Here is a 19,706-nt window from a genome sequence, read left to right on the forward strand (position 1 = left end):
TCTTTCCTGGAATGCTTAGATCAGTGTTTCTCAACCTTAGCAACTTTAAGATGTGTGGACTTCAACTCCCAGAATTCCCCAGCCAGCATACAGGTAGTCTTCACTTAATGCCCATTCATTCAGTGACTGTTTGAAATTACAACGGCACTGAAAAAATGGACTTATGACCTCTGCCTGAAATTACAACTGTTGCAGCACCCCCGCAGTCACGTGATCAAAATTTGGACACTTGGCAGCCCCCCCCCCATTTACAACTGCGGGGGTGCTTCAACTCCCCCCACCCATCTCCTTGCTCATCTCTGCCCTTTTGAAAGCCCCGCACCCTGCCTTGCGGGACAGGAAGCCCAGCCGCACCACACAAAACCACTGGCACTACCTGCATGGCTCTATGTCAGCCACTCACCCAAGCCAAGCCAAGCCAAGCCAAGCCAAGCCAAGCCAAGCCAAGCCAAGCCAAGCCAAGCCAAGCCAAGCCAAGCCAAGCCAAGCCAGCCTGCATTTGTTCATCCAGCTGCCTTCAAAGGCTCTGAGAAGATAGCAGAAGCTTCCGAAAACAGCGTTCCAAAGGGAGCCATGTGGAAGAAACATTCGCCAGAGAAGCTGGGTCCAAAAAGGAGTCAACAGAGGGAGCTTCTGCTTCACCTGCGGTGGCTGGGCAAAAAAATTGAAAAGTAGCTGTGGGGAACTGGGAGAGGAGGCAGCTGTGTGAACGAATGCAGGCTGGGGAGGCTGGAGCTTGCTATGGTGGCTTCGTGCAGCGCAGGTGGATGGCTTGGCTTGGCATGGGCAGGCAGCCAAGTGACTGGCTTGGTGTGGGTGGGCAAGTGGCTGGCACAGTGGGAGTGGGTGAGTGGCTGATGCCAGTGGGTGGGCGGTGGCTTGGCTTGGCACGGGCGGGTGGCCAGTGCGGTGCAAGTCGGTGGTGCTGTGCCACGCAGGTGGCACCAGTGGTTTTGTGCAGAGCGGCCAGGCTTCCTGCCCCACAAGGCAGGGTGCAGAGCTTTCAAAAGGGCAGAGATCGGGGGGAGTGGGGGGAGTTGAAGGCAATGTTCGGAGCTGGGAGGAACCAAGCCCGGAATGGCTTGGATTGGGGTAGGTGCTCAGACTAACGGGTAAAATTCACTTAACGATGGCAAGGGGAATTGCCAGGACTGCCATTGCTAAGTGATACCATTTTGCTTTACAACTGCATGGCTTAGCAGTGGAAATTCTGGGCTCAATTAGCATCGTTAAGTGAAGACTACCTGTATATATTTATATTATTTAAGATGCATACCTGTTGGAAGTAACATGACCCTATCATTTAAGCAATGTTGCTTCACTGTCACTTGGTGGCATGCATGATGCTCCAGATCTGCTTGAATTAGAATAAATATTGGTCCAGATATTTAAAGAAGTCTACGTTAATGGCTGCCTCCCAAATAGAGCATTTCAAGAAATCATAAAGGTGTTTTGAGAGATCAAAATTCATGTAAATGCTTGAAGCAGAATAGAAATCAGGGCAGGGAATGAAGTTTGCCGGGAATCACCAGCCTACCCAGATTTTGCACTTGAATCCTCTCTTTTTTTCTCTTTTTTTCACTCACTCTGTCATATACACCTGCACCAGTACATCCTGGTCCTCAAAGGGATGGAAAAAGTTTGTCTTGGCCAAAATGGGGTGGCAGGCTGCTCTGGTGCATCTCCATTGGCAATGTTCCCCTCTGTCTTTCTGTAATCTGAAGAAGATGCTGCCCTGCAGCAGCAAAATGCTTGCCAAAGGTTTCTTCAAGGAAATTGGGCAAACAGGAGAAATCCAGATGTGCTTCTTCTGTCCAAGAAGCAACCATTGCAGGAGTTGCACCCTGCTTCCCTTGTCCTAATCATTTGCCTTGGAATTAAGGTTAGATGCATCTGGTTGTGCATTCTTCCAAATAACGAACCTCTGTTCCAAAGATTTTGCTACTCAGATGGGTGCTTAAGGAAATCATTCTGATTCTGGGATCAGCAGGTGGGAATTGACTTTCTAAGGTGCATCCAAGTACTGAACTCTTTTATTGCAGAATCTCTGCAAAGACCTGAATGAGATCCTCCTGGGCTCCTTGTCGTGTACCATGACAAGCTGTACACGATAAGAAAGCATTAGTCAAATTTATGGGGATGTCCAAACGGGAACCTTTACCTTTACCTTTTACCATTCAGGGCAACTGTGATCGTGATCTCTTTAGTAAAGACTGTTATAACTGGGAGTATTATGTTGATCACTCCCCTTCCTTACAGATGGAAAATGAGACTGGCAAATGCTCAGTGTTCAATTAAAGGATGCCTTGTAAGTCCATGCTCATGTTGGGATTTGAACTCTGCTCTTCAGCATGTTATCATACACACAACATACAATCATAGGCTAGGATCCTAACTTTCTTGCTTTGTAAGCTTATTCTCAGTGTAGTTAGTCATGGAATGCAAAAGCCACATTCCTTGGCCTTTTTAGGAGAAAATTCAAATGATCTGTCTGTGTGACCATGAGGCACTTTTATCCTGCTCATTTGTACCTTTCTTGACCACAAAGTAAACCCTACAGCCAAGCAGAGGGGTTTTCTTCATTGCCTGGCTTCTTTAATGTCCAACTACCAGGTGCCAGACAGTAGTGCCAGACATCCATGGCTCCATCCAGATGAGGTTTTTCAAAGTTGGATGGGTCCCCACATCATCAATTTCTCCTGTATATAAGTTGTGCCAACTGGAAAGGGAGAAAGAAGGAGAGAACAGCCTCCCTTGTTTTAAGATGATTCCACTTATGAAACCAGCAATCAGGAAAACCTCTCCTTGGAAAAAGATCCGCAACGCTGTTCCTATTATAGTACCTTCAGAGCTTTGCTTAGAGTGGTACATGGCCACAGCTTCTCTCCAGGGGCAGCAAGTACTGAGGCAAAGATGCATGTGAGAAAACACACTGGCACATGTTTTGGAATGCTAGAGGTATTTTAGTAGCCAGTGCCTGGTTCTGATTAATATCCCAGTCCTTCAGATGAATGGAATGTAAACCGCATAACAATTATTGGAAACCCATGGAGGTAACTCCCTTTTCTGCCTGTCTTTCCTTCCATCATTCTTTCTGCCCACCCACAGGACTCTGGCCTCTTTGAAAAATGCCTTCTGATGAAAGAGTAGAAAAATCTTCTAGACCCCCAAATTACACTGAGTCTTCAATACTACAATAAAACCAAAAAGATAAAACTGCAAGTGGAACATTTTATGTTATTTAAAAGTAATCAGAGAAGCTCATTAATTAAAATAAGGGTCATTTCCCCTTCTCATGAATAAAAATGCAAGGAATAGATTCTTGAGATCTTTAGTCATGTTTTTCTTTATCTCCCAAGAAATAGTTTTAATGAATTAGGATCAATGAGGTTGATTGCAAAATAAATCTTCACATGAAGTTGTCCCAAATCCAAATTTTCCCAGAATCCTGCTATCACATTGTTCACATCAAATCAAAAAAATAAAAATGGAAATATTCATATCATCAAAGTATTTTAATGCTGCTATATCACGAAGAGCATCCTCATGAACAAAGATGTTAGCAGCAGGAAATTTTCTTAAGGACTGGCTGATTGTGTGAATGACCTCACAGAACTGTATAATCCTGTGGCATAGGAGCTGTTTCTCATAGTTAAAACTCTGTTCTTAATCTCTGAATAGGTGGAAAGATCAGCCAAAAAGGGCTGTTTAATACTTCCTAGTCTGGGTGTTCTTTATTCTGGCATGAATTTATCCAGATACTTAATTTGAGATAATTTTTCAAGTCCAAATTCATCCGGCTTGGGAGGGTATTATACTTACTTTATGTTTACTATAAAGAAGTAAAGTTTCATTCATGTTTGGGGTTATCCATTGTATCAGTCCCAGCAATCTGACCTGACGTTCTCTTGTGCAGCTGAAGAAGATGGTGCCTCCTTCAGTATTCCATTAATAGACACTGACCAGATGACCAATTGGTTCTTTATTCTTTAGTACAGCTGAAACACCATCTTCAACCACAGCATAGGGCAGCAAGAGAGTTTAGGGCATTGTTGTTTATTCGTTTAGTCGCTTCCGACTCTTCGTGACTTCATGGACCAGCCCACGCCAGAGCTTCCTGTTGGTCGTCAACACCCCCAGCTCCCCCAGGGATGAGTCCGTCACCTCTAGAATATCATCCATCCACCTTGCCCTTGGTCGGCCCCTCTTCCTTTTGACCTCCACTCTCCCTAGCATCAGCATCTTCTCCAGGGTGTCCTGTCTTCTCATTATGTGGCCAAAGTACTTCAGTTTTGCCTTTAATATCATTCCCTCAAGTGAGCAGTCTGGCTTCATTTCCTGGAGGATGGACTGGTTTGATCTTCTTGCAGTCCAAGGCACTCTCAGAATTTTCCTCCAACACCACAGTTCAAAAGCATCTATCTTCCTTTGCTCAGCCTTCCTTATGGTCCAGCTCTTGCAGCCATATGTTACCACGGGGAACACCATTGCTTTAACTATGCAGACCTTTGTTGTCAGTGTGAGGTCTCTGCTCTTAACTATTTTATCGAGATTTGTCATTGCTCTTCTCCCAAGGATTAAGCGTCTTCTGATTTCCTGACTGCAGTCAGCATCTGCAGTAATCTTCGCACCTAGAAATACAAAGTCTTTCACTGCTTCTACATTTTCTCCCTCTATTTGCCAGTTATCAATCAAGCTGGTTGCCATCATCATGGTTTTTTTGAGGTTTAGCTGCAAGCCAGCTTTTGCACTTTCTTCTTTCACCTTCATCATAAGGCTCCTCAGTTCCTCTTCGCTTTCAGCCATCAAAGTGGTATCATCTGCATATCTGAGATTGTTAACGTTTCTTCCAGCGACTTTAACTCCAGCCTTAGATTCCTCAAGCCCAGCATGTCGCATGATGTGTTCTGCATACAAGTTGAATAGGTAGGGTGAGAGTATACAGCCCTGCCATACTCCTTTCCCAATCTTAAACCAGTCCGTTGTTCTGTGGTCTGTTCTTACTGTTGCTACTTGGTTGTTATACAGATTCTTCAGGAGGCATACAAGATGACTTGGTATCCCCAAGTTTGGTATCTTGGTATCTCCTTGTTTTAGTTTCAGTTTCCCTTCTGTGTAGGCTTGCAGAGAATATGCAGCTGAGAGAAATCTCTCCTCTCAGCAAACAGACTTTAAATATGTTTGTTTTCTGTAAATAAAATTATTTTTATAGAAATGCCTGGTGTGTGACTTTTCTGATCTCTCCTGGGCCAAATGCTTTCTAGCACTCTGCTAACAGAGATGACTTGGTATCTCCATACCACTAAGAACTTGCCATAATTTCTTATGGTCCACACAGTCAAAGGCTTTAGAATAGTTAATAAAACAGAAATAGATGTTTTTCTGAAACTCTCTGGCTTTTTCCATTATCCAGCGGATATTGGCAATTTGGTCCCGAGTTCCTCTGCCTTTTCTAAACCCAGCTTGTACATCTGGCAATTCTCGCTCCATGTATTGCTGAAGTCTACCTTGCAGGATCTTGAGCATTACCTTACTGGCATGTGAAATGAGTGCCACTGTTCGATAGTTTGAACATTCTTTAGTGTTTCCCTTTTTTGGTATGGGGATATAAGTTGATTTTTTCCAGTCTGATGGCCATTCTTGTGTTTTCCAAATTTGCTGGCATATAGCATGCATTACCTTGACAGCATCATCTTGCAAGATTTTGAACAGTTCAGCTGGGATGCCGTCGTCTCCTGCTGCCTTGTTATTAGCAGTGCTTCTTAAGGCCCATTCAACCTCACTCTTCAGGATGTCTGGCTCTAGCTCACTGACCACACTGTCAAAGCTATCCCCGATATTGTTATCCTTCCTATACAGGTCTTCTGTATATTCTTGCCACCTTTTCTTGATCTCTTCTTCTTCTGTTAGGTCCTTGCCATCTTTGTTTTTGATCATGCCCATTTTGGCTTGGAATTTACCTCCAATGTTTCTAATTTTCTGGAACAGGTCTCTTGTCCTTCCTATTCTATTGTCTTCTTCCACTTCCGCGCATTGCTTGTTTAAAAATAATTCCTTATCTCTTTTGGCTAACCTCTGGAATTTTGCATTTAATTGGGCATATCTCCCCCTATCACTGTTGCCTTTTGCTTTCCTTCTTTCTTGGGCTACTTCTAGTGTCTCAGCAGACAGCCATTTTGCCTTCTTGGTTTTCTCTTTCTTTGGGATGTATTTTGTTGCCACCTCCTGAACAATGTTGCAAACTTCTGTCCAGAGTTCTTCCGGGACCCTATCTACTAAGTCCAGTCCCTTAAATTGATTCTTCACCTCCACTGCATATTCCTTAGGAGTATTAGTGAGCTCATATCTAGCTGATCTGTGGGTCTTCCCTAATCTCTTTAGTCTGATCCTAAATTGTGCAAGAAAAAGTTCATGATCGGAACTACAGTCAGCTCCAGGTCTTTACCGACTGTATAGATGTCCGCCACCTTTGGCTGCAAAGGATGTAGTCAATCTGATTTCGGTGTTGTCCATCTGGTGAAGTCCATGTATAAAGCCGTCTCTTAGGTTGTTGGAAGAGAGTGTTTGTTATGCAGGGTGAGTTGTCTTGGCAAAATTCTATCAGCCTATGTCTTGCTTCATTTTGTTCTCCCAGGCCATGCTTACCTGTAATTCCAGATGTCAACTGACTGCCCACCTTAGCATCCCAGTCTCCTGTGATGAAAATAACATCTCTTTTAGGCGTGTTGTCCAGTAGGTGCTGCAGATCCTCATAGAACTGCTCTACTTCAGCTTCTTCAGCATCTGTGGTTGGGGCGTATATTTGGATCACTGTGATGTTAGATGGCTTGCCCTGAATTCGAATTGAGATCATTCTATCATTTTTTGGATTGTATCCAAGCACTGCTTTAGCCACTTGACTATTAATTATGAAGGCTACTCCATTTCTTCTGTGGTCCTCTTGTCCACAGTAGTAGATCTGGTGGTCATTTGATATGAAGTGGCCCATTCCAGTCCATTTCAATTCACTGATGCCCAAAATGTCTATCTTTAATCTTGACATCTCACCAATAACCACATCCAATTTGCCCTGGCTCATAGATCTTACATTCCAGGTTCCAATGGTGTGTTGATCCTTAGAACATCGGATTCGCCGTTTACCACCAGCACCGTCGGCCGCTAGCCGTCCTTTCAGCTTTGAGCTAGCTGCGTCATCACGTCTGGAGCTAGTTGAACTCATCCTCTGTTCCTCCCCAGTAGCATTTTGACCATCGTCTGACCTGGGGGTCTCATCTTCTGATGGTATACCGACATATCGGTATAGGGCATTAGGGCAGGCTATATAGCACCCAGAAGACTGTTTTCCAAAAGAGGGAAACAGCAAAGGGCCTTAAGGTTTCACCAGGGCCTCTATTGAGCTCTCACTTGAAGTAGGTATGTCATTCTGCCTAATGGTATAAGCAAACAGTCCATATTTACTTGTCCATATTCTGCTGGACAAATACATGGTGCAAATAATTGATAGTCACAATTAATGCTTGATTATAAATCAGAAATTTGTGCAAGTCCCTATTTTTTTTAACCCAAGACCTCTTACTTATCAACTGTCACAAGCTTCTTGGGATCACCAAATATAATCCACTAATACAACCTGCCAGGGTTGTCTGCAGGGAGAAAAAAGTCAAGATGGCTGCCACAGCCATGCAGTCAAAGCTCTGCTCCCTTTTTACATGCATTCACTCTTTGATGCCCATTTTATCAGCAGAGCTTAAGTTTTATTTGAAGCCATTAGTGGACAGCTAGGACCACTGATGGAGGAGAGCTTAACACAGCAGAGAAGCTGTGCACAGAAAAAGAATATTATCTAAAATAGCTTTAATGAGCACATTAGAAAAAAACAGGTTATTGATCTTATACACTTAGCCCTCCCAAGCATACTTAGAGAATCACATACTTAGAGAAAGTGGGTTTAAAAGTAAGTAAAAGAATATCTTACTCATTTTATTCTGTCCAGTTACATTTTTGTTCAGGAAAGATGACTTCTTGCTCTTCTTTTGTATTCCCTAAACTTAATTTACCCTCAGCCCTAATTGCTGCTGAAGGCTGCATGGAGAAAGGAAAAGTCCTTATTCAAGGCCCAAGCATGGCCAAGATGGAGGGAGAGCAGCATGCATGCTGCCTTCCCCAATGGTAGAAGGAGGAACAAAGAGGAAGTGGGAGGGACAACAAACAGCTTCCTCAAGAAGCATGAAGAGTTGCATCATGGGAGCAACTCATCTATATGCTAATGAGGCAGGGTGATTTGCTGAGATCTCCAACATTATTTCTATTGCTGAAAACATGATCCTTTTGTAGCCAGTTAAGGGCAACCTGATCATGGTTAAATAACAGCCTCAGCTAACTACCTCCCGCTGCAGTTTCATGCTAGTTATTTGCATGAACCAGGAGGTTGCCAGGACCCTGGAGCTTTATTATTTGTTTGACCAATGGCTAAGAAGAGAGCTGAGAGGTTTGTGAGTGACCCTAGCTATCTTTGTCATGCAACATAAACCATAAATTATAAAGGTGTTTTCCCTGATGATATTTTGTTTAGATATTATCCAGTGGTCAGAAGGAGGGGAGGAGATCAAAGTGGAGAAATGCAAGGAATGATATCTGATTTGGGGTCATTAAATTGTGTTTAAGAAGGCTGCAATTCTGCTACATCTTGCCTGAAAATATATTTTATGAAATATGTTGGACTTGCATTTGATATGTATAACATTGCATTCTGGGAACAACAATTTATCCAAACATACCAGAGGGGAAAATGTTTCTTTAGCTGGTTTTATATTGGCCAGAAAATAATCAAGCTGGAAGAACCTGCTGCTGTATGAGGTTTTTGGTATAAATTTTCTGAGCCATATCCCTTTCCAAATGATCTGTGAGCCTCTGGCAAGGTACTTTATAACCAGCCTGCTTTTTCTACAGTTCGTTTATTGTTCAAATTTCAAATTTCAAATTATTCTCATTTGCTTTCAGGAAAATGCATGCCTTCCAATATGGAGATGCAGATGAAGAAATTCTGGCTTCCAAAAATTCCTGGAATTTTTGTCTGTCTGTGTTGCACCAATAGCTAATGCCCTTGTGTGATAGACTTTACTGCTTCATCCTCTGGGAGGATGAGAAAAAGCCATGCTGAATGTAGTGAGGCTCGTTTCTAAATAGGTACCCTTCAGATGATGCCCTTGCTTCTCCTGAGTAGGCATGGAGGAGAAAGGAGGACTTGATGCCCTTGTTTCTTTCTGGAAGGATTCGATCCACTTAAACTTTGGCTGTATCAAACCTGCAATTGGGCTGAAAGTAATTCTTCATTAAATCATCACTTGAATGCTTTGTTTGGTTGCACCCATGAGAAGAATCTCTCTAGAGAGACTGAGAGACAGAGTATGTGTTGGAGACAGAGGAGCAAAACATTTTTATGTCATACACAAGTGTTTGAGGCACATTGAAATAGCCATGCCCATATTTCTGATTCTGAAGTTTGCAGATTATGAGTCACTGCCTCTACAAAGCTCTGTTTTCTGTTCATTCTGGACAGATGCCAACAGAATCATCTGCAAGAATCTATGAAGGGGGCCCAAACAGAGCATTTCATTTCTAACATCTGTGGCCCTAGCAAGGAATGGGATGGTTTTAAATTGCAGCAGCAAGTGCTGTACAAACCAGACCAAAATAAAAACTTAAAAAAGATAAAAACAGGCAGGCCAATCTTGGGTAGCTGACAGAAGCTTGTAATGTAATAAACTGAGTGCGGCAACTCAGAGTTTGCACAGCAGCCATCCCACCTTTTACTGCAGCTGTTTTCTGATACTCTGCTGGCCTCTAGAGGAATATGTAGAATACAGACTGAAGTAGAACTCGGCTAATATTATAATAAAATTTGGTTAGCCTGTTTTGTCCTTACATAAGAAATATAACATATGGAGAGTGTAAGTGTAATACTGAGAAATCCTTTAGGAAGCAGGAAGGGAAGAAACTTCCAAGCCAATGGGAACTTTTTTTTTTCTTAAACTGCTTTGACTGGGAAAAGCTACATGTTCCATTCTTCAAGTTTTCTCACAGGTCCAGGTCATGTTCTTCCCAATGAACCAAAACTGAACAAGGTTGAAAAATATAGGACTATTCAGATGTGGTAGAACTGTAGGTCTTAGCATCCCTCATCATTAGTTCACTAGGAATGTTGGGAATTGTAATTCAGTAGCTTTCAAGGTCTGCAGGGACAAAAAACTGGAGTATTCATACTCAGAATCCATGGTGAGAACTGTGATACTTAAGAGTAATCTGTCCTAACTTACAATAACTTGACTATCTGTAGAGTAATAAATTTCCCCCTCATATAGACAAGTTTTCAAACTAAGTGCTGTTCAGGCTCCATTAAATATTCTAAAGAGATGTGGTACATTGGATGAAGATTCATTATTGCTTGTTCTTCTTATTGATCCACATTGCTGAATTCGGTGATTCAGCCCATTAAGCAGAAAGTATTTCAGAGATGAAGAACTGAGGGCCTTGCTCAAAACAACCTGGTGAATTCAGTCTTGCCCACCTTGGCACCTTCCCAATTCGCCCTGGCTGGGAATTTTGGGAGCTGTAGTCCCAATACATCCCAACAGGTTAAGAAGGCTGCTTTTTCAATGCTCAAGCCCTTTTACAAAATGGGATGAAAATGGTATGTTTTGAACATATTCTGGATTGTGCAGGAAGAATGAATGATAAGACTGCTTTATTCGTACAGTATTCCCATTGAACGGTTGCAAATAAAATCTCCTTTTAAGTAAGAAGACATTCATTTGTTAACAGTGCAACAGTCACAGTTGGCTGAGTGAACACAACATGCTAAAAACCAACCAACCAAATTAAATAATTTAGTGCAATGTTTGAAGAATATTAAATAATCATGCAGTTACTTTTAATCAGTGTTTTAACGTAACTGCGGTAAGGGTTATTAAAGTAATTCAAAGTTTGGCAGTCTTCTCAAGAGCCAGGCATCATCACCATCACCATCCAAAAGGAGAAGAAAGCACTTGAAGATTTAAGCCATAGGTATACAAACACTTTCCGCATAGCATGTTTACCCATTGTGGGGGGAAGAGGGGGGTGGACTTAGTATATTCATTTCTCAAGCTTGAGCTTACATTCCTAGGTAAATCTGCTGCTGTTGCACAAGCTGCTTAGTTCCCAGAATTACCAGGAATGTCTCATGTTATTGAGTTGATTTTTTTCTTAAATGTGAAACTGGACATAAGAACTACAACTCCTGGAACAATGCACATTTCACAGAATGTTTGTGTAATAGAAGATTAAAATCTTGCAGTTTTTCCACAAACACCCATGCCAACAATCCCATCCCTCACAAGAAGTCTGAAGCTGACTTATAACCATCTGTACTTCCCCTGGTCACAGAATGCAGAGGATACTATTAGCCTATCAGAGCTCTCTCCAGCCAACCAATGGACAAGGGCAATAATTATCATCCAATCAGCGTCCTCCACTCTGAGTTACTGCCAACCCCCTTGCCACCACTCCACACAAAAGTGAAACAAAATAAAATTGCTAGCAACTCCAACCACATATATATGTTTGTCTGGTGGTTGGTAAGGTGAAGAATTGAGCTGCTGCTGCCATTCCTCTATTTCATTTAAAAGCTCCCAAGAATTATAAAAGTAAAATGAAAGCATCATCAGCAATTATGCAACCAGACAATTTTCCCTGTAACTGTAACCATGATTACATGTTGCTAAAATGACTGGATTGAGGGAGAGAAGAGGGAAGTTCTAAATAATGCATACAGATAGGCTGCAAAAAAGCTTAATATTTGAGCACTGAAGTTTCCAGGAGACAGGAGACTAAAAGTAGATGCCTGCCTAAATATTTAAAGGCCCTTACTTCCTCAATCTGGACATCGCTGGTTGTTCTAATACGAGGAATGTTAGCATGCTGCTTAGTAAATACAACCACTTTGTTTTTACAAAGTTCATTTCCAGTGTTTCAGCTTGGCAGTGAAATGCTACCATGTGTAGTCTTTGTCACAACATCACATGGGACACAGAAAGAATGACAGCAATAAATAAATAAATAAATAAATAAATAAATAAATAAATAAATGAAATTGGGTTGTGAGCTAAAGATGGAGGATGGGATGTGGCTGTAGTAAGGGCCTGTATGATGTGGTTAATGTAGAAATTAAATTGGAATGATGGTGGCAAGGTATGTCCCATGGAGTTTCGAGTAGAAAATAGTCAGTTCTATGTAATAACCAGATACACCAGCTGTAAAGGCAACAACCATGTCCTGAAGCAATTTTCAAACTTAAAGTAGTAAGTCTTTGCTGTATGGCATGAAGTGTTGTGTGTATAAAGATGTATATATAACTTGTATTAAATGTTTAGTTTTCGAATGACGGATCTATAATACTGAACTGTTTCATTTTGTCAGCTTTTAAATTAATTTAACCTATTTCAGGAATTTCTCTTCCAGGATCACCATGAAACATCAAAACTGATCGAGGGCTGGGGTTAGGGAATCTCTGCATCTCTTCACTACCACCAAGTGATTGTCCAGATTTTTGCAACCCAGTTTGTGCAGTCCTGAACCAGTAAACAGTTCTAGTAAACAGTAGTAAGAAACTGGTAGACTCATCTATATCCATTCCATCTTGAGTATGCATCTAGCTTATGAACACATTTAAAGGCAAAAAAAAAAAGTATCAGGCAATATGCTATTATATCACTTAATAACTGTTACAGTATTTACATGGCCCCATACCAAAAGACAAATGCTAGGACGTACATTCTGCCATAAACCTTAGAGGGCTTTCCTCATACAAAAACACTTATCTCTGCCTGAAACTAGATGATAATAACTGCACTCTGAGTGGAAACTGCAAAAGCTGATATGTCAGGGCTGCCAGGAATAATCTATGAATTTGGGCTCATCCACACAGCAGCCTTAAGCTGTTTGTCTCCCATGCTAAACCTGGCTGGAAACGAATCCAGCTTAAGAAACTGCTGCCTGGATTTCAATCCACTTCTTGGATGTGGCAGCAACGCCAACAAAGCCAACAGGCTCTGATTGATGGGTTCCCCTGCTTTTCCCCCCAATTGCATTATTTTCTCAGGTGGGTCTTTGTACTGGGCACAGGTGATTTCCATTCATTAATGTTTTCTCTGAGACCCCCATCTGTTCTGGACAGAAGTTTACCAGTGACAGAAGCATTTAGACAGTTGTACCATTCTTGCTGTCTCTTGAATTAGAAGGGGCAACTGACAGAGCCCTGGTCAGGATTTCATTGGCCCATCCCTGTTGTAGGGGAAGTGCAGCAGCAGCTTGCTAGTTCTCTATGACCAGCTGTCACTTGTCTGGAATGCAGTCAAGCTTTATGTGGGAAGGTCCTTTCAGAAGGAAGCCGTCAGCCCAGATGAAACAGCTGTGGAGGGTAGTGACCAATCAGCAGAGGGGAAGAGGCATGTCTGCTGCTGGACACACTAGCCAATGGGCAAAGGTATTTGCCTACAATGAAATGAAGCAGACTGCACAGCTTTGCTTAAACCAGCAGAAGTTGGGAAAAGACTTTTTTTGGCATGATGTAAAAGAACACAAGTAGAGGTCATGTTCACAGCAAGCTAGGGGAAAGTGACATGTATTCCTGTCTTCCAGAAACTGTTGTCCTCAGGCTGGGGCAAGCAGGACATGGAAGTGAAAACTCAATGCCACCTGCTGTGGAGAACCTGGCACCTCTCCAACTGGGCCTGTGCTAAAACTGTGATGAGGATGCAGTTTTAGCAGTGATTTACTATTTTTGTCCAGATCTTTCTCTCTTCCAAATGCATTCAGAAAATGATAGAGAGATAGAGTGATAATGCATGCCTGATTTGTTTTTGTGTCCAGTTTTTGTAATGAACATGAAAATGCATGAAAAAAAGAGACAGATTTTGGAGAGATATCAAATAGAAGAGTGGGGATGGCATGGAGTAGGGAGAGATGAAAAGAAAAGAAAAAGCTAGAGGGAGAAATTTGACCATTTACACTTCGTAACTGTAACGTCTCTTAAATCTGGCTTTGCTTAAATACTATGCCAGAGACATTTGAATTCTTCTCCCCTCATCCCATGTACAGCTTTCACAATTTTAATCACCCAGGCCATCTCTACAAACTCTGAAGTTGTGGTTTTCGAGGTGATTTATTTATTTTTTTAAAAAAATAATCATATCCCAAATAGAAGGTTCAGCCCGGTGTATGTTGACTTTATGTGTTTGCTTTATTCACAAAAGGGCTAACTCAGTCTTCTCTTGCTCCTTCATCTTTCTCCAATATATGTCAGGTGGTTTCCATGTGAGTATCTCCAAACCCTTTCCGTAGGAGCTTAAACAGTAAAGTCTTTGGAGATGATCTGTCATCAGTACTCTCCTGCGTTCTGTTTTTCAGAAATAGGAAGAAAGCTAATAACCCCAGCTTTTTAGCTCCAACCCACCCCCCCTCAACTATACCTGATTTTAAATGCGTAGATATTTCACAATACAACCAGTCCGAGTTACAGAAAGCCATTGGTGGGTTCTTATGGAACTTTTACTTAGTCTCCCCCAAACCCCCAAACCATATCTTTGTACCAGGATCTGCTCACCTAGTTTACAAGAGTAAAGATTATACTGCATTAATGCATTTCTCCATTATCCTTACCTGTCAAACAAAAACTCAAGAGTTTCAATAACACTGGTACCCTAAACAGAAATCTAGTATTTCAGTCATATAGAAATTAAACATGGACTGAGGCTTAATTTTCAGGGTACAATTTCAGTCTCCATGTACAGTAAACAAATGGGCACAAAAAAATCGTGAATGAACTTCAAGCAAGTATGTGTTGTAAACTAAGTAAATGAAAAAAAAATGTTAGCTTTCTTTTATTGCACAATCTGGTGATATCTTAATTTCTAAGAAAAAGATTTGCCAGCTTAAAAAAATATTGCTGTGAAAGAAGACATTAAACATCAAGAGAAAAAAAGCCATTAGGATCCTTACAACTCCTTGAAAAGGGAATTTCAGCCTTATTAGAAATTTGGGCTCATTGTTTCAGATAAAATCACCACAAATTCTCTGGAAGATCCTGTTTAATTTCAGGCTTCACCAAACTGAGAAGGATACACCTCACCAGTGTATCCTCAGTGTGCTGTGAAGCGTCCAGAGATCATTGCAAGCTTAAGCTGTTCAACTTTCAGCTTGGTTGCTGCCACAAAAAAAAAAAGTGCTGTGAGGACAAGTTTTGCAGCATTTTTTCTGGAAATACAGGTTTTGGTTTCACAGTGATGGGAATAATCCACCTCATTCCATTTCTTGGCTCCTGGGAGTTCTACTGTATTTTTCCTCCTGAAAACAAGGCAGAAGGAAGTGTCAGACAAGGAAAAGGGGAAAATGGGAATGTCAGAAAAGGAAGAAGAAAATGGGTTGTGGAAGTATGTTCCCCTACATATTATTCCTAAGAGTGTGTGTGCCTGGAAAACAACAACAACAAAGTTTGACCACCCTGTTGTAGGAGGTGCTGGGTGAGAAAGTTTTGAACGGCAACATGCATAGCTTCTCTAAAAAGCCAAGAGTAATTAATACCCTGGAAACTCCCCAAGATTTGTCACTAGGTAGTTCAATCGCAACATCCAACATAAGCACAGCCTCAAATGAAGCTGGAAAGAAAATCAGTGCTGGCCAGAGGCCAGCTTTTCACACTGTGAACTCTCTGTGACAGAACATGGAGCAAGTTTGTGTCTTTCATTTCATGGCATTGATGGAGGAAATTGCCATTATCCATCATAAGCCTTTGGGGATAGAGCAAAGGATATATCAGAACAAATTAGCAATAACATTTGTTATCTCCTCTGCCACTCTATTTCATCCTGCTTTGCCATCTGCTAACATTCCCCAAGTCAGTGCTGCTTCTAGTCCATTTTCGCTTACTCTTGTGACACCTGTCTGTCTCATTCTGTCTTTATGCATTTGAAAAAAATCACCCTTCATCTGTTTCCATTCTTTTCACACAGGTAACAAAATGTAAACCAGACAGCTACGTGCATTTGAGTTCACCCATTTGTGAAATGAGGTATACAGTTTCTAAAATTAAGGTTTTCCAAGATAAAATACCCACCCAGGAATTACACTGTGATATAGGCTGCAGAGCTGTATGTCAACACTGAAATAGAAAGCCGATTCACACTTCCAGCTTGTCCCAGTGTGAGGATGGGCCACCCACCATTCTGGGCTGGCAGGAATGGAAGACACTGTCTGCATCCTGGCCTAGCCTTCTGGGAAGTGATCTCCACCTGAATTTTCTTGCTGCACATCAGAAATGGTGATTTTTCCCACCATCCACTGGTGTAAGGAAGGCAACCCAGTCCACCTGCTGCTCTCCATTCCTTCCTACCCAAAGGCTAGTTGGCTGGTCTGTGCTCTGATGGGCACACCCAGTCCCCGCTCCCTGCCTTGGTCATCCATTCCATACTGGGTTGCTGGGCTGCCTGTCATAAAGTTTGGACCTTGGCTCCTTCTATTCTGTTCACATTAAGTGGAGTGATGAAATACTGGCTGTTTCTGTTTTTTGTTTTTGACAGGTTCAGCAGACCAAGGGTGAAATGGTGGCCATTTCTTTGGGTTTGTTTGTTTGTTTTTTGCTTTTAACTGGATGGAATTGGCAAGATATCTGTCAGTGTTCCCTCCTAGCTCAAATGACTGGAAGAACTACAGGTGGTCCTCGTTTAATTATCACTCATTCAGTGACTGTTCAAACTTACAACAGTGCTGAACAAGTAGTAGTTACGACTGGACCTCATACTTATGGCCATCACAGCATCCTGCAGTCATGTGATTGCGATTTACAACCTTCCCTGCAGGTACCCACAAACAAAGTCAATGGGGAAGGGCAGGAAGACGGAAGTTGTGATCACCTGAGGTCCTCGCTGAATGATCCGCATGTCTTCATTTAACGATGACAACTAGGACTGCCAAAACTGCCATCACTAAGTGGTGTAGTCACGTGGTTTTTTGACTTACAATCGTGTTGCTTAACGACGGGGTTTCCAGTCCCAGTTAGTGTCATTAAACAAGGACTACTTGTATAAAATCGAGGCTTTATTTGTTTTTTAAACTGGTTGAAATTGACATGCATTCTGCCAAGTTTCTCCTTCTAATGAAGTGACAGGAAGAACTGTAAAACTGTTGCCCTCCCACCCCCCACCCACCCTGGCCAGACCTCAAAAGACATGCCTCACAAAAGGGAAGGCGATTGGCACTTTAGTTTTCCTGGCAGGGGTGGGACGGGAGAAGAAACAAGGGCATCCACAAGTTGGGGGGGATGTTAACCATGGTCTTGACAGAACACCTGGCCATCACTGTGGCCATAGTGGAGAACTGGATTCATTCCCATCTGTTTCACCTACCAGGAACAAACAGCTGAATGTTGCAGTATGGAAAACCAGAGATGGTCCTATTCAGGATACAGAGAAAGGAGCAGAGAGGATTTTCCAATCCTGGAGCAATCTATCCTTTGAGCAGCTTTATGATGCCACAAATCCTGTACATGAATATAGTTATAGAATCGTATTGATCGTCACCAAAATTGACATTAATAACATTCATAATTTAACCATTAGAGAAATCTCAGAAGATAGCAATTCCCATTAAATATCAGTGAACTTGCATGCAATGCCATGAAACAGTGCTGAAACCTCTCAGGAGTTGACTAAAATCTTATGAAATGTCAATCTCATATGAACTCTTATGAAAATTAAGCTATTCTATGCAAGGTCATGAGATTACCAAAATCTTATGAGATTTTTCTGTCTTGTTGATCATACAAGACTTTGGAGTATAATCATTGGTAAGAGCTACAGTGTAAACAGAAACCACTGGATCAGTGTGCACATCACTCACATTGCTGGGAAACCACATTCACTGAACAAGCATGGTGGATGTTCACCATTCCAATGTTCCTGGTACATCGTAACGTTTCGCATGTCATTTCGCTGATACGTGTTTCATCTGGGAAGGGAGGAGGATTCCATCTCGTGGGGTTGTTATCTGTTGGCTGCTGGGTTGGAATGTGTTTGGGTTATCTCATGTGTTCAAGGTTACTTTCCCAGGACATCAGTAGAAACGGTTACCAGCACCTGGGGGGGGGGAGTTTGCAACGGCAGGGCGAGGGGAGGGATTACGTTTTGAACCGAGGGTTTTTAGTTTGTATTTGGCGCGCTTTTACTCATTCTCAGCTTTCTCTGTATTTGCATACTATTCTTCTAATAAATCAGATATCATTAAGTACCTGCTTGTGAGTCTGAGTCTATTGGGATAGGCAATCATTACATAAAGCTGAGAATCCAAAAAATTTTTCTGTTAGCCCCTTTCCAGATTTATTTTGTGAGGGGAAGTGCTAGCGATGAGCAAACCAAATCCACAAACCATGGAAAGCGAAGAATCAAGCGAGGGGGAACCCGACCCTACAGTAATAAGAACGGAGAGAGTCCCTCCTCGAGAGACTTCAGAAGTTCGGGAGGGATTGAGCTTCAGCCTAGGAGACGAGGAGGTTGGAGGTAAAAGAGCCCCTGAACTGACTGGTGAGTCACCAGGCGAGTTGCTCACCTGGGATGAGACACAGGGAACCCTACCAGGGACGTCAAGAACGTCTTGGAAGCAGCGGTACCCGTTGTCCCCAACCGTGGTGAGGCAGGAGAGAAAGGAAGATTCCCAAACCCCTGATCGTATAAAACTGGTGGAGGCTAAATTGGAGTCCTTGGAATTTATGTTTCGGAAAATGTCCATGGACTGCGGTCCACGGGAGAGGAGAAGAGAGGAGTCCAGTCATAGGTATTCGACTCCTTCTTTGCCCCCACCTTCCCCAGAGGAAAGGAGTAGGACCCGGCACTGAGAGGAAGTAAGAGCACCGAGGGTGAGAATTTCAAGGTCCCCTCCTCGAGAGTGGAGATCCTTGGGGGCTAGGAGGAAGCCTGACCATCCAGCTGTGGCGAAGGGACTGCCCGGAGTGGGGGTAAAGGACTTTACCGTTAAATTTGATGGAGATCCAACTAAGCTGTCGTTTTTCCTTACCAATGCAAGGAGTTATATGGACGAATGGGAACAGTGTTTCCGCTCAGAAAGAGCCAATATTAATGCCATTGCCACTAAGCTCAAGGGGCGGCTGGCCGATTGGTACGTGCAGTTATGTCAATCGGAGGCCCCTGAGCTGGAGGAGTTCGAGGAATTCCTGTGGGCGCTAAAACTACACTTTGAAGACCCGTTAGCTAAGGAAAGAGCAAAACGGGCATTGAGGGAGCTGTGCCAGGGGCCATGATCGGCAGACTACGCTCTGGAATTTAAGGCTTTGGCTGGGAAAGTGGAAGATTGGTCCCAATCCACTTTAATAGAACTTTTTAAGGACGGTCTGAATACAGAGGTCCTAAGGTGGTCACTTGGCCGAGACGACCCGGATTCCCTGTATGAGTGGATACAGCTGGCAGGGAAGGCTGAGCATGCCGATGAAACTTTTGCTCACCGGAAGGTGATGAGATATGCTAGGCTCAGCAAGGGTTCCCGCACTGCTGCACCCACTGGAAAGTCCAGCCAACGTGCTTGGGAAGAGGAGAGAGAGCACCGCTATGCGAAGGGTCAATGCCTCCGATGTGGGAAGGAAGGTCACCGAGCGGCGGCGTGCC

At 42.7% G+C, this 19,706-nt stretch overlaps 1 protein-coding gene across 4 annotated transcripts in view; it reads right to left on the reverse strand.

The window, feature by feature from the left end:
* CDC14B (cell division cycle 14B) overlaps window positions 1–19,706 on the reverse strand; it is a 305,941-nt gene that overhangs the window by 52,564 nt on the left and 233,671 nt on the right. The gene's annotated exons all lie outside the window — the stretch shown is intronic.

The sequence above is a fragment of the Candoia aspera genome, chromosome 2, assembly GCF_035149785.1.
Source record: "Candoia aspera isolate rCanAsp1 chromosome 2, rCanAsp1.hap2, whole genome shotgun sequence".
In the NCBI taxonomy this organism is placed as follows: Eukaryota; Metazoa; Chordata; class Lepidosauria; order Squamata; family Boidae; genus Candoia; species Candoia aspera.